Source organism: Tachypleus tridentatus, chromosome 5 (assembly GCF_004210375.1).
Source record: "Tachypleus tridentatus isolate NWPU-2018 chromosome 5, ASM421037v1, whole genome shotgun sequence".
NCBI lineage: Eukaryota > Metazoa > Arthropoda > Merostomata > Xiphosura > Limulidae > Tachypleus > Tachypleus tridentatus.
In genome coordinates this window covers 24492514-24501178 of record NC_134829.1, presented here as the reverse complement: position 1 = coordinate 24501178, position 8665 = coordinate 24492514, and positions in this window count along the sequence as shown.

The window sequence follows — 8665 nt, the reverse complement described above, 5'->3', positions numbered from 1 at the left end:
TATTTCAAATGTATATAGCGTTTGACAAAGATTGGGTAATTCGAAATCCCTGAAGTTAAAACAAAATAATTTATACCGTTTAGCTAAAATTTCACTAACTTTTAACACATATCCTAAAAACGACGATTTTATACATGCGTTGCCCTCTATCTATGTTTCTACTAAATGCACAGAATTATTTCTCACTTCGCACAAAAATGAGGGCCCGGCATGGCTAGGTGGTTAAGGCACGCGATTCATAATCCAAGAGTCGCGGGTTCGAATTCTCTTCACACCAAACATGCTCACCCGTTCAGCCGTGGTAGCGTTATAATGTGACGGTCAATTCCACTATTCGCTAGCAAACGAGTAGCCCAAGAGTTGGCAATGGGTGGTGATGACTAGCTATCTTCACTCTAGTCTTACATTGATAAATTAGACAGAGCTAGCGCAGATAGCCTTCGTGTAGCTTTGCGCGAAATTCAAAAACCAAATCACACAAATGAGTGTACTTATAATTTCATTTACCTAAATAAAAAGAGATTTGTTGTAAGAGTAATCACCTTATTTTTTCTTGTAATTAACACAACTATAAACACATCATCAAATTATTCTGCCTTTGCGATTAAATCAGTCACGACTACAATATTTGTAGTGACTTGACCACCATTATGAGGACATCCTTCAGGTTACGCTGTTCAATTGGTTCACCTTTATATTAAATGTGTGCTCAAAATTATGAAATTTTTACTGTATTTATTTAACAGTAATTTGTTAAAATTTGCCCAACTTACCAACTGGTAGCTATTGTTTGTTGTAAAGGAAAGACACGTTGAGCTATCTGCTGTGTCCATCACGGGAATTCGAACCACGAATTTTAGCATTTTAAGTCCGTAAAGTTACTGCTTTCCTACCGGGAGACTCCAGTTGATGAAAGTAAGCTGTAATACCTTAACAACATCAATACAGTAATATCCAAATGCATAACATCATCAATGCATAAATCAACATGTCTTATGCAAATAAAGAAAAACTTACGCATTAAACCCTGAGGAAGGCTACTTGTAGCAAAGGGTCAGTTTGATTGGATTTCAATATCTGGCTTTCTCTTATAAAAACAAACTAACAAACTCCATAATCCAACTTAACAATCTTTTAAAACCACTACCGGGTCACCAGTGGCTCCGTGGTACGTCTGCGGACTTACAACAATAAAAACCCGGTTTCAATACCTGTGGTGGGCAGAGCACAGATAGCCCATCGTGTAGCTTAATTCAAAAACAACAAGAAACCCCTACCGGCGTGATTTTCTTAGCTAATCTTCTGTTTTAGGCCTTATTAAGAGCATTTTTCTTTGTTTGCTTTGTAGCCTAAGGCCATAAACATCACATTCATAACACCACCCAGACAATAAATAACACCAACGAGAAAATGCACATGGTTCATTTGTAACGTCAAATTTACGGTAGTGAATCTATGTTGGGATCATTTTATGATATCATAGTTTATTGTATGACATTGTAAAAATTAGACCCTCTAGAATTTTTTTCCAGTGCAAAATAAATTAATCATGGATTATAGTTTCCAGGAGAACTTTAATCATCACTTTAGAAGTAGGAATAACATTAACAGCTGTCTAATCCTGAACCAATTACTCGTTTTCTATTGCCCTATTGACCTGTCATAAATGAAAGAGAAAGGCTTGCGTGGGAAATAATACTGGAAAGATATATTCATTAGATGAAAACTAGAGATGATAAAAGTAGCATAAAAGTGGCACATTCGTTTGATAAGAACTCAGCCAGACATAGAACTGAATTAGAATAATTTTGTTGGAAAAGATTTAGAAGATTCTGACGAATAAATAAAGTTTACGATAAGTATATATTACATACAAAAATTACTTATTAGATAAGACTGAATGCCTTTTTACTGTTTCTCTATTTTATTTTCATAAAAATTTAGTCAGTGTCAAGTTTTTGACTCCCAGTGGCTCAGAGGTAAGTCTAAAGGTTAAAAATCAGGTTTCGATCCCCAGAACAGGCTTTGCATTAACAACCAAATCAAAGTTCTAATTTGTAATTAGTGCTACCATCTGTTGGCTAAAATTAGAAATAAAATAGTCTTTTTTTTTTTTTTATGGTCAGTCTTCCTCATTACCTGTAAATATAATACATGTATTATTTACTTATCATGTAATTATTTATATCGGGATTTACTAGCATGTGACAACAGCTTTATTACTGTAGTCCACATCTATACTGATTTGAGACTTCCTAAACTCTCACTTTAAGAAGTAGATTATTATTCTTGTTTGAATTGTATTAAAATTTAACATTCAAACACGAAAAACAGTATGAAACGATATAGGGCAGCAGATTAGTTATTAAAATAGCGTTCTTTATATAATTTGAAATTCTATCGTCACTCTAGAATAGCAACTCCCAATCTTTTGACTTCTGCTAATCACTTGGCACATAAATGGCACCACCTCTTTATCCCACATTTTTAAAGTACGACGTAAACAATAAAATGAACAAAATAAGACAATATGAGGTTTTAAAATATTCATTACGAGATTACTACATTATTAGGTAAGTTTTTTTTTTTTTTTTACAAAATACGCCTGTTTGAAGACCTCTTGTGTACCACCTAGAGAAACACTGTTTGGGAACCACTGCTCCAGATGACACATCTAACGACACCATTAATCTGAACTGACATTTTAAACATTCTGTCTTTGTTTTCTTTTCACTTCATTGACACAAAAATACAAACATACTAGTTTGTGATTTAAGAACAAATATTGCAGTATATAATTCTTCACCCCAGTGGCACAGTGGCATGTCTGCGGGCCCACAACGCTAAAAACCGCGTTTCGATACCTCTGGTGGGCAGAGCATAGACAGTCCCTTGAGTAGCTTTGTGCTTAACTACAAATAGCTCAACTCTTTTTTTTTTCTCTCTCTTCAATTCTAGGCCCTGCATGGCCAGTAGGTTAAGGCGTTCGACTCGTAATCTGAGGGTTGCTGGTTCGAATCCCGGTCGTACCAAACATGCTCCCCCTTTCAGCCGTGGGAGCGTTATAATGTGATAGTTAATCCTACTATTCGACGGTAAATGAGTAGCCCAAGAGTTGGCGGTTGGTGGTGATGACTAACTGCATTCCCTCTAGTCTTACACTGCTAAATTAGGGACGACTAACACAGACAGCCCTCGAGTAGCTTTATGTGAAATTCAAAAAAACAAACAAACTTCAATTCTACATATATAGTAGTTTCATACACCAAATCAGACTATCCTAACATTGTACTTTATCACATTATGCAGCAAAGAATTTGAGAGACATCCACGCATTTAATAAAATCGAATATGTTATAAACCCATCTATAGATGTGTAAACATTTAAAAACTAGAGACCTAATTAATATTTGTATAATTTTCAAAATGTGGTTAGGAATAGAGTGGACATGTGAGAAAACAGTGGTCAGTATTTTAACATAAGTTTTGTGCTGACTGCCTCCAAATGAAAGGAGAGATTGACGTAGTTTTGCCAGCTTACAGAAAAAGTTATTTTTTTAAACGCAAACATTTCTTAAAGCAAAAATAAGGTGTTTCAAAATTATTTGAAAATTTTAGTACTTCTCACATTTTAACTGTAAACCCTGGTTCTAAGAACGAGATATTGTTTGAAACGTAGTAGAGATTAATTAATTATTTTTTGTATTGAAAAAATTAGAGAAGAAATATGACAGTTTCAACATTCGGATCTCATGAGTTTGTTCTGTTCTGTTATACCAACCATTTTGACCTCATGTTGTGGTTTTTAATGCCATGGACATTTCCTCTAGTGTCCCATTCTTATAATACGTTAGCTTGTTTGTTTGTTTGTTTTGGAATTTCGCACAAAGCTACACGAGGGCTATCTGTGCTAGCCGTCCCTAATTTAGCAGTGTAAAACTAGAGGGAAGGCAGCTAGTCATCACCACCCACCGCCAACTCTTGGGCTACTCTTTTACCAACGAATAGTGGGATTGACTGTCACATTATACGCCCCCACGGGTGGGAGGGCGAGTATGTTTAGCGCGACGCGAACCCGCGACCCTCGGATTACGAGTCGCACGCCTTACGCGCTTGGCCATGCCAGGCCGCGCACGTTAGCACTACCATATAGTAACTAAAGGCAAAAACTGAACAATGAACAACTCGCTTTCTATAGCATATTTATTATTCATTATCGTAATTTTAAACTGAGACGTAGCATATTAATGATAAATACTGATTATCTGAGATTTAAAACTATACAAAAGAGGTTGCCATTAAAGGACCTTATTTAAACACAAAGTAACAGTTTTATAGTAGTTATAAATAATTAACACAAAGAGACGCAGTTACTGTTATTGAATTTGTAATTTTTGTTAAATACTATCTACACTTTTTACTTTGATTTTCCTGAGGGATTTGATTGAAATAATTAATTATACGCAACGCCATTTGCAAAACATTTGAAGAAGACGTTCAACAGACATGGCTGTTACTCGGTTCTTAAACATCAGTTTTGTAATATTTTTAAAAACGATAAATCTTCTGAAATGTTAATAAAATGTATTTGTAAAAGTGAGCTACTATTTGGTTAACCAAGATCATTAGAGTGTGATTTATCTTTATCCGTTATAAATTTAATCTGAATATTAATAAGGGAAGAGACACAGTGTGAGTATTAAGTTATTGATAAACCTATATGATAAGAAGTAGGCTAACAAAACTTCAATATACTTATTATTGTGTTAGAAAGCAACACAATGTGAACAAGAAAGCATCACTAAAAACAACGACTTGGCTGAAGGACATTTCTATGTTATGAAGTGTTTACTTAATCAGAAGACCCCGCTGGTACAGCGATAAGTCTACGGATTTACAACGTTAAAACCAGGTGTCCGATTCCCTTCGGTGGACACAGCAGATAACCCGATGTGGCTTTGCTGTAAGAAAATACACAAACACACAAACACTTAATAAGAAACAAAATAATGGTAAGTAAGGAGATTTACATATATAAAAGCAAAACATATTTTAACAACTAGTTTATTAAAATATTAACCTTCTGACGAAGCGAATATGAACCACCCACCGATGAATAACACTCCATACTTTTATTTTTATTGTACTCATTCAACAATAACAAAAAAAAAGAATTATTCGAAAAGTGTTCATTCAAATACTTAAATGTAAAGAATTCTGGGACTTTTACGTCTTTTATGAAACTCTTGTTTGTTATTGACACCATGGGTTATCTATTTTGTAACCCCTGCGAGTTGTCAAAACCCAATTGACAGAGTTACTTGCCCTTAGAGTTACCGCTGTGTCACCAGGCAGCTTTTGTCAAAGTAATGCCCTGTATTTCATTGGAAGTCTTCAAACAATCGTCAAACGCCGAAGAAACAAGACAACATAAAAAAAAAGATGTTTATTATAAATATATATATACATTGCTGGCCAAAATCTTAAGGCCAATGAACATAAAGAAAAAATATGCATTTTGCGTTGTTAGACTTAACCACTTATTTGAGTAGAGCTTTGAAAGATGAAAATAAGAAAATGGAAAATAAAAACCTTGTTTAACATTTAATAGGGAAAATGTGAACACTATGAAATTAGGCTAAATACTAGCTGGTCAAAGTTAAAACCATACTGAAACGAAGCGTTAATCTGTAAACACGTAACGAAATTTAGTCATTTGTATTCAAGCCTTAGCGTTGTCAACATCTCCCATTGATATATCCTGTGTTATACTGCGTAAAAACATGGCAAAGACTAAAAAGTTGACAGAGTTTGAACGTGGCAGAATTGTCGAGCTGGTGAGATTGGGCGTAGTAAAACTGCTGTTGTAAATTTCTTAAAAGACCCTGAGGGATACAGAACGAGAATTTCAAGTGGTCGGCCCAAGAAAATTTCGCCGGCGTTGTGCAGGAGTATTCGATGGGTTGTCCGGTAAGACACCAACCGATCGTCGAATCAGATTAAGACCCTTACGGATGCAGAATGCAGCTCAAGAACAATAAGACGGCATTTACGAAAGAAAGGCTTTAAAACCGTAAACGTCTTCAAAGACCGCGCCTCCTTCCACACCACAAAACAGCTCGGTTAAACTTTGCTGACAAGCACCAAACATGGGACGTAGAAAAGTGGATGAAGGTTTTGTTCTCTGATAGGAAAAAATTCAACCTGGATGGTCCAGATGATTTCCAACGTTACTAATACGATAAGGATATCTCACCGGAGACATTTTCTACACCACACAGTGGAAGAGGTTCCATCATGATTTGGGGTGCTTTTTTCTTCCATGGAACAATGGAGCTTCAGGTTGTGAAGGGGCGTCAAACAGCAACTGGCTACATTGGCATGTGGAGAGAACATCCTTGTTGACTGAAGGACCTCTCCTGTGTGGAAATGACTGAATCTTTCAGCAGGACAACGCTGCAATCCACAATGCCCGCAGGACGAAGGACTTTTTCATGGCGAATAACGTGATTCTTTAGACCATCCAGCGTGATCGTCTGAACTGAACCACCATTGAAAATGTTTGGGGGTGGATGGCAAGGGAAGTCTATAGAAGTGGACGTCAATTCCAAACAGTGCATGATCTTCGTGAAGCCATCTTCACCGCTTGAAATAATATTCCAGCCAGCCTTCTGCAAACGATTATATCGACCATGCCAAAGCGAATGTTTGCAGTTATTCGCAATGACGGTCGTGCAACTCACTACTGAGACCTCTTGTTGGGCATTTTCTACCCTGTTTAGGAATTCTTTTTGGTATGGTCTTAAACTTTTAACCAGCTAGCATTTAGGCTAATTTCATAGTGTTCACATTTTCCCTATTAAATGCTAAACACGTTTTTTTATTTTCCCTTTTCTTATTGTTATCTTTCAAAGCTCTACTCAAATAACTGGTTGCATCTAACAACGCAAAATGCATATTTTTTCTTTATGTTCATTGGCCTTAAGATTTTGGCTTCCAGTGTATATGGTATCAGCGTTCATTGATGGCCAATAGAAAGGCCAAAATTTTCCATTAGAAAACGCAGTTCCAGGGCCGTTTAGCGAAGAATAAAATTAAACTTAACAATAGCGGAATACAAGTGAACAGAAGTGAAACCCACAGTTATTTTTGAAACCCACAGTTCTTTGTTTGAAATTCACAGTTATTTATTTGAAACCCACAGTTCTTTGTTTCAAATGTATATTATTCAAACTGGCTGTTCTCTATCGTCTGATTGCCAGGGGTCGGTGGCAATACAAAAAACAGTTGTGAAAACAAGAACGCAGTCCAAGAGACAGAAGTTACTACTGTGTTAGTTAGTTACATGGCCCTCCAGTGGCTCAGCGGTATGTCTGTGGACTTACAACGCTAAAAACCAGGTTTCGATACCCGTGGTGGGCAGAAAACAGATAGACCATTGTGTAGCTTTGTGTTTAATTCTAAACACCAACAATAGTTACACAGCGCCAGTATGTTTATAGGATAGACTAGCAGATCAACGCTACATTTGAGAATTCATAGCATTTGAAGGCAGCGCCACTATTTACTTCGTCTATGCAAAGTGCTATTCCCTACATTGTAATAGAAAATATAAATTATAATCATATATATATATTATATATATATATACATACAATTATTATATATGTTGCTTCTGACTTAATCAGTCTCACTGATCAGTCTCTTGAGATATTCTGCTGATGGCTAGCCGGTTATTTGTGACGTAATATATGTTTGTTTTATAAGCACAAAGGGCTGTCTGTGCTCTGCCCACCACGGGTAACGAAATCCAGTTTCTTGCAGTATAAGTTCGGCAACATAAGAAATATACATGAAACGTTATTTACATTTGATATTTACTGTTTATATAAGTTCAATTTAATTCAATTTAAAAGTATTGTTAAACGTTTTATTAAGTTCCTGAACTGGACGATTCTAGAAGAAACTTTTCTTGGTTAATACGTTTCAGTTAATAATACATAGTATCCATTATGAACCAGCTAGTTTATAGTTTATGTAGGATAATTAGTTAAGAAAATTCGAGACATGTCTATTATTATAAAGCGTGATTTATAATACTTATTGCAATACTATATTTATTATAATATATAATAGTGTTATCTAATTGTATTTATTATATTTTGTGTAATATATTGTATAAAATCATATTTAAACTACACTTTATTGACGAAAAACAATAAACATGTTTCGTGACGCAATTACTCTCGTGAACATGTTGCGTCAAGATCGAACTTGTGCTCCACGTCGACCAAACATAACTTCATCATTTTCCATATTTTCTTTCGTCATTGTATCGGAGTAACATCTAGCGCGAGGTTGCGTCGCCACCACGTACATTAGATAATCGTGGAAGCAGCCATCCTTGCATCTACTCAAGAGAATACTTTGAATTTGTTGGAAGTGCAAGTGGATCCCAATCCGAAAGTTTTTGTCGCAGTGTAAATTGTGTTTGCTCACAAAGAGATGTACAGAGTCAACAAAGAGTCACTTTCTAATCTAAAGAAGCACGTTAGTTATAAACATCTTCACAAACTCAAGAAATTTGAGGAACTGGTGTGAACAATGTAAGCAGCAGAGACAGGGATTCGTACTTCTAGTAAGAGAAAAAAAACCTGAGAGTAAC